This window comes from Oncorhynchus mykiss, chromosome 6 (genome assembly GCF_013265735.2).
Source record: "Oncorhynchus mykiss isolate Arlee chromosome 6, USDA_OmykA_1.1, whole genome shotgun sequence".
In the NCBI taxonomy this organism is placed as follows: domain Eukaryota; kingdom Metazoa; phylum Chordata; class Actinopteri; order Salmoniformes; family Salmonidae; genus Oncorhynchus; species Oncorhynchus mykiss.
Window position 1 is genome coordinate 93,300,920 of NC_048570.1, and position 7,074 is coordinate 93,307,993.

Genomic DNA, 7,074 nt, shown 5'->3' on the forward strand with positions numbered 1-7,074 from the left:
TGAAATATCAATATTTACTAGAGCAATAATTTTAATTTAAACACTATTTAACCAGAAAAACCTCTTTCCCAAGGTGTGTTCTCTGTTTGACTATATCTATTCACACTGCATTTTTAACTAAATGTTCATTAAACCTATAGTGATTAAAATAATGGACATTTTACTCTATACTGTTGTAGAAAATGTAGAATAGTTAGCAGGTACTGTACAACCAACTCTGTTCTACCGTAATACTGTAATAAACACTGTTAGGAAGAGTCATCTTTCTGTCTTTATCATTTGATTCATAGCTAAGGAATACTGTAATACACACTGTTAGGAAGAGTCATCTTTCTGTCTTTATCATTTGATTCATAGCTAAGGAATACAGTAATACACACTGTTAGGAAGAGTCATATCTTCATCATTTGATTCATAGCTAAGGAATACAGTCATACACACTGTTAGGAAGAGTCATATCTTCATCATTTGATTCATAGCTAAGGAATACAGTAATACACACTGTTAGGAAGAGTCATCTTTCTGTCTTTATCATTTGATTCATAGCTAAGGAATACAGTAATACACACTGTTAGGAAGAGTCATATCTTCATCATTTGATTCATAGCTAAGGAATACTGTAATACACACTGTTAGGAAGAGTCATATCTTCATCATTTGATTCATAGCTAAGGAATACTGTAATACACACTGTTAGGAAGAGTCATATCTTCATCATTTGATTCATAGCAAAGGAATACAAATCCCTTTTTAGAAAGTCTAAAGTATATATTTTTCTGCATGTTCCTGTAAGAGATGATTTTAGGACGATGATAAAGGAGGAAACCGGTACTAAGTCATGTCAGGCAGTTAAACACAGAGTCCTAAAACCACGAGGAAATCAACATGATGGCTAAAATATTAGGCCTACATCTAGTCATAGTTCCTTTAATTACTGACAGTATGTTCAACATCAACACAGAGTACTAAAACCACGAGGAAATCAACATGATGGCTAAAATATTAGGCCTACATCTAGTCATAGTTCCTTTAATTACTGACAGTATGTTCAACATCAACACAGAGTACTAAAACCACGAGGAAATCAACATGATCGCAAAAATATTAGGCCTATATTATCGTTGCGTCTATTACAGGCATTAGTTGAAGCTCAGTGTTAAATTCAAACCTCCCTACAATCATACCTAAGCCAATATGACACCAATTTCGCAAATACCCCCACTAACTAGCTCTATGGTGGTATTCAAACTGAGGTTAATCCATAAATGCAAGCAGATGTATTGATTAGCCTGTTAGCTAACTAGCTAATGTTAGCTTGCTTGTACAAAGTCCAGTGGTTAGCCTCAGTAGCTAGCTAATACCAGTCAGCTGAAAGCTGGCTAGCTAGCTATCAAACAGGTAAATAAAGGTAGCTAGACAATAAATGTACCTTTGTTTTAATTAATTAGGTAGCAAGCTAACTAGTTAATGTTATACCAGTCAGATGAGAGCTAACGTTGGCTAGGTAGCTAACCAACAAACAAGGAAAGCTAGCTATATTTGGCCAATTTCATATTAGGCTGAAGTCATCATGTGTAAACTGTTGATGTAGACACATGCATGTAATTGGAGCACAAACAAACATGCACAAATAAGATAGCGAACATCCTTGGCTGCTATGATAGCCAGTTAATGTTAACTAGCTAGGTAACGTTAGCTAACGTATATGGTCAGTTCATGCACCACAATATATCATACTTTCTTACAACAAAAACATAGCTAGTTAACCGCATCACTGTTTCAAACATGTAGAATACAATCCAGCTCCTGCCTTGTCATTATCATGATCCACATTTGTGCTGACTGAATAACACAGTGTTAAATTACTGTTCAGTGTTCAGGGGTGGTAGATGCTGCACACGGTGCACCCCCGGGTAAAACAACACCAGAATCATTAAGGGGGTTAGATTCATCTGGCCCGGGAACCGTGTCGGCATGTTTTGCCCTGGCTAAAAATGTATCGCATTCGATTCGGAACTGGGCTGCCACCGGAAGTGAGCCTGGTTTCCTCTCGGTCTGGTGGCGAAGTCGGCTCTACTTAAGTCATTTTTTTTTGGGGGGGGGGGTGTCTGTACATTATTATTTATATTTTTGACAACGTTTACTTTTACTTCACTACATTCCCAAATAAAATAATGTATACTCCATACATTTTCCATGACTTGGTAGAGCATGGGTGGAACAGGCATTGTTGTCCTCATGTGAATTTCCTTTCTTTTTTCGGCTTCAGACCAATGCCTATTCTCACTTAAAATGTTGTTTTTGTTTTTTAATCTTGGACTTCTTTCTTTAATTACTGACAGTATCTTCAACAGCAGCACTGAGCCCTGCACAGATCCCCCGTGGAGAGATTTTCATCAACATTTTGGATACAATTTATTTTGGACCACATTTTGGATCAAGTTTATTTTGGACCATTGGACTGTGATAGATTGTCCATGTGTCTCGGGCAACACTTTACTTTATAGATACAGGCCTTATTTTACAGCTGTATTCCAGGTTGGGAAAGAGCAGTGTGTGTTTTTTTTAATGTGTTTTTAAGGAAGATCTATTCGGTTGTTCATTTGTGTACAACAACATAAAAGCTATCTAATTGGTTGCCAGTGTGTAGGTGAGCTAAGGAAGCGTTCTAATTGGTGAGTTTGGTGAACAGATGAGTTAAGGAATCCAATCTGATTGGTGGGCTGGGATCAGTATAAAGTATATATGGTGGTCATAAGAGCAGCAGCAGGCTCAGCTTCACTCCACACTGACTGAGTACTGGGACATCATTCAGAGGATGAGTAGCTCCACTCCACACTGACTGAGTACTGGGACATCATTCAGAGGAAGAACAGCTCCACTCCACACTGACTGAGTACTGGGACATCATGTAGAGGATGAGTAGCTCCACTCCACACTGACTGAGTACTGGGACATCATTCAGAGGAAGAACAGCTCCACTCCACACTGACTGAGTACTGGTACATCATTCAGAGGAAGAGCAGCTCCACTCCACACTGACTGAGTACTGGGACATCATGCAGAGGAAGAGCAGCTTCACTGGGCTCCTCATCACTGCTCTGTGTGCAGCGGTCTCTGATCTGCTGCCAGAAGACAGGTGCTCTATAGTGCTGACTGCTGGCAGAAGACAGGTGCTCTATAGTGCTGACTGCTGGTAGAAGACAGGTGCTCTATAGTGCTGACTGCTGGTAGAAGACAGGTGCTCTATAGTGCTGGCAGAAGACAGGTGCTCTATAGTGCTGACTGCTGGTAGAAGACAGGTGCTCTATAGTGCTGACTGCTGGTAGAAGACAGGTGCTCTATAGTGCTGACAGAAGACAGGTGCTCTATAGTGCTGACTGCTGGTAGAAGACAGGTGCTCTATAGTGCTGGCAGAAGACAGGTACTCTATAGTGCTGGCAGAAGACAGGTGCTCTATAGTGCTGACTGCTGGCAGAAGACAGGTGCTCTATAGTGCTGACTGCTGGCAGAAGACAGGTGCTCTATAGTGCTGACTGCTGCCAGAAGACAGGTGTTCTATAATGCTGACTGCTGGCAGAAGACAGGTGCTCTATAGTGCTGACTGCTGCCAGAAGACAGGTGCTCTATAATGCTGACTGCTGGCAGAAGACAGGTTCTCTATAGTGCTGACTGCTGGCAGAAGACAGGTGCTCTATAATGCTGACTGCTGCCAGAAGACAGGTGCTCTATAATGCTGACTGCTGGCAGAAGACAGGTGCTCTATAGTTCTGACTGCTGGCAGAAGACAGGTGCTCTATAATGCTGACTGCTGCCAGAAGACAGGTGCTCTATAGTTCTGACTGCTGGTAGAAGACAGGTTCTCTATAGTGCTGACTGCTGCCAGAAGACAGGTGCTCTATAATGCTGACTGCTGGCAGAAGACAGGAGCTCTATAGTGCTGACTGCTGGCAGAAGACAGGTGCTCTATAGTGCTGACTGCTGGCAGAAGACAGGTGCTCTATAGTTCTGACTGCTGGCAGAAGACAGGTGCTCTACAGTGCTGACTGCTGACAGAAGACAGGTGCTCTATAGTGCTGACTGCTGGCAGAAGACAGGTGCTCTATAGTTCTGACTACTGGCAGAAGACAGGAGCTCTATAATGCTGACTGCTGACAGAAGACAGGTGCTCTATAGTGCTGACTGCTGGTAGAAGACAGGGGCTCTATAGTGCTGACTGCTGCCAGAAGACAGGTGCTCTATAGTGCTGACTGCTGACAGAAGACAGGTGCTCTATAGTGCTGACTGCTGGTAGAAGACAGGTGCTCTATAGTGCTGACTGCTGGCAGAAGACAGGTGCTCTATAGTGCTGACTGCTGCCAGAAGACAGGAGCTCTATAATGCTGACTGCTGACAGAAGACAGGTGCTCTATAGTTCTGACTGCTGGCAGAAGACAGGTGATCTATAGTTCTGACTGCTGGTAGAAAACAGGTGCTCTATAGTGCTGACTGCTGGCAGAAGACAGGTGCTCTATAGTTCTGACTGCTGACAGAAGACAGGTGCTCTATAGTTCTGACTGCTGGCAGAAGACAGGTGTTCTATAGTGCTGACTGCTGGCAGAAGACAGGTGCTCTATAGTTCTGACTGCTGACAGAAGACAGGTGCTCTATAGTGCTGACTGCTGGCAGAAGACAGGTGATCTATAGTTCTGACTGCTGGTAGAAGACAGGTGCTCTATAGTGCTGACTGCTGGCAGAACACAGGTGCTCTATAATGCTGACTGCTGGCAGAAGACAGGTGCTCTATAGTGCTGACTGCTGGCAGAAGACAGATGCTCTATAGTGCTGACTGCTGACAGAAGAGAGAACAGCACCTTGATCAATGGTTTGATTCTCTTGTCCAGTAACAATCTCTCAGCACTTCATGTAATCTGAAATGATTGGTTAAAACTAGCCTACTCAATATGGTGGTAGCTCCACACTGTCCTCTGGTCAGCTTGGTGGCATGTCCACCATATTTCTTTAAAAACATACCCATTCTTTTTAGAAGTGTCTTGGCCGGGGCGAAAGAGCAATGGAGCTCAATCAAGCATCCCATCCAACTGTCAAGGGTCTTTTAATTTTCTCTCTGAATAATAAACAACATCCTATAATAGATAGGAGAGCAGGAACATGTCTACCTACGTACCGCAACAGTTAACCCATGTTCCACATTCACATCAATGAATCAGGGGGCGGCAGTGGTTAGAGTGTTGGACTAGTAACCGGAAGGTTACAAGTTCAAATCCCTGAGCTGACAAGGTACAAATATGTCGTTCTGCCCCTGAACAGGCAGTTAACCCACTGTTCCTAGGCCGTCATTGAAAATAAGAATTTGTTCTTAACTGACTTGCCTAGTTAAATAAAGGTAAAATAAAAAATCAGCAGTATCACAAGTCTAACACACTATAGACTTCATTGGTCAGTATATAGGGACTTCATTGGTCAGCATATTGGAACTTCATTGGTCAGCATATAATCTCGTCACCCATGACCAAATCTCAGCCGTTTGTCACGAGTAACCATCAGTACACAGACTTCATTGCTCAAAAGGCAAACTTGCTTTCTTCTCTAAATATTTGCAAAGTCAGAGTGAAATAAAGGCTTTTTTAGAGAAGTGAGTCACGTTTGTTGAGTCATTGAGGCTAATAGGTTACAAGACATAATGTCCCCACATGATTTAGCTATTGATTATGTAACATCTATTCAAACCACAGGTTCATGTACAGTGGGGCAAAAAAGTATTTAGTCAACCACCAATTGTGCAAGTTCTCCCACTTAAAAAGATGAGAGAGGCCTGTAATTCTCATCATAGGTACACTTCAACTATGACAGACAAAATGAGGGGGAAAAAATCCTGAAAATCGCATTGTGGGATTTTTTATGAATTTATTTGCAAATTATGGTGGAAAATAAGTATTTGGTCAATAACAAAAGTTTATCTCAATACTTTGTTATATACCCTTTGTTGGCAATGACAGAGGTCAAATGTTTTCTGTAAGTCTTCACAAGGTTTTCACACACTGTTGCTGGTATTTTGGCCCATTCTTCCATGCAAATCTCCTCTAGAGCAGTGATGTTTTGGGGCTGTTGCTGGGCAACACGGACTTTCAACTCCCTCCAAAAATGTTCTATGGGGTTGAGATCTGGAGACTGGCTAGGCCATTCCAGGACCTTGAAATGCTTCTTACGAAGCCACTCCTTCGTTGCCCGGGCGGTGTGTTTGGGATCATTGTCATGCTGAAAGACCCAGCCACGTTTCATCTTCAATGCCCTTGCTGATGGAAAGAGGTTTTCACTCAAAATCTCACGATACATGGCCCCATTCATTCTTTCCTTTACACGGTTCAGTCTTCCTGGTCCCTTTGCAGAAAAATAGCCCCAAAGCATGATGTTTCCACCCTCATGCTTCACAGTAGGTATGGTATTCTTTTGATGCAACTCAGCATTCTTTGTCCTGCAAACACGACGAGTTGAGTTTTTACCAAAAATTTATATTTTGGTTTCATCTGACCATATGACATTCTCCCAATCTTCTTCTGGATCATCCAAATGCTCTCTAGCAAACTTCAGACGGGCCTGGACATGTCCTGGCTTAAGCAGGGGGACACGTCTGGCACTGCAGGATTTGAGTCCCTGGCGGCGTAGTGTGTTACTGATGGTAGGCTTTGTTACTTTGGTCCCAGCTCTCTGCAGGTCATTCACTAGGTCCCCCCGTGTGGTTCTGGGATTTTTGCTCACCATTCTTGTGATCATTTTGACCCCAGGGGGTGAGATCTTGCGTGGAGCCCCAGATCGAGGGAGATTATCAGTGGTCTTGTATGTCTTCCATTTCCTAATAATTGCTCCCACAGTTGATTTCTTCAAACCAAGCTGCTTACCTATTGCAAATTCAGTCTTCCCAGCCTGGTACAGGTCTACAATTTTGTTTCTGGTGTCCTTTGACAGCTCTTTGGTCTTGGCCATAGTGGAGTTTGGAGTGTGACTGTTTGAGGTTGTGGACAGGTGTCTTTTATACTGATAACAAGTTAAAACAGGTGCCATTAATATAGGTAA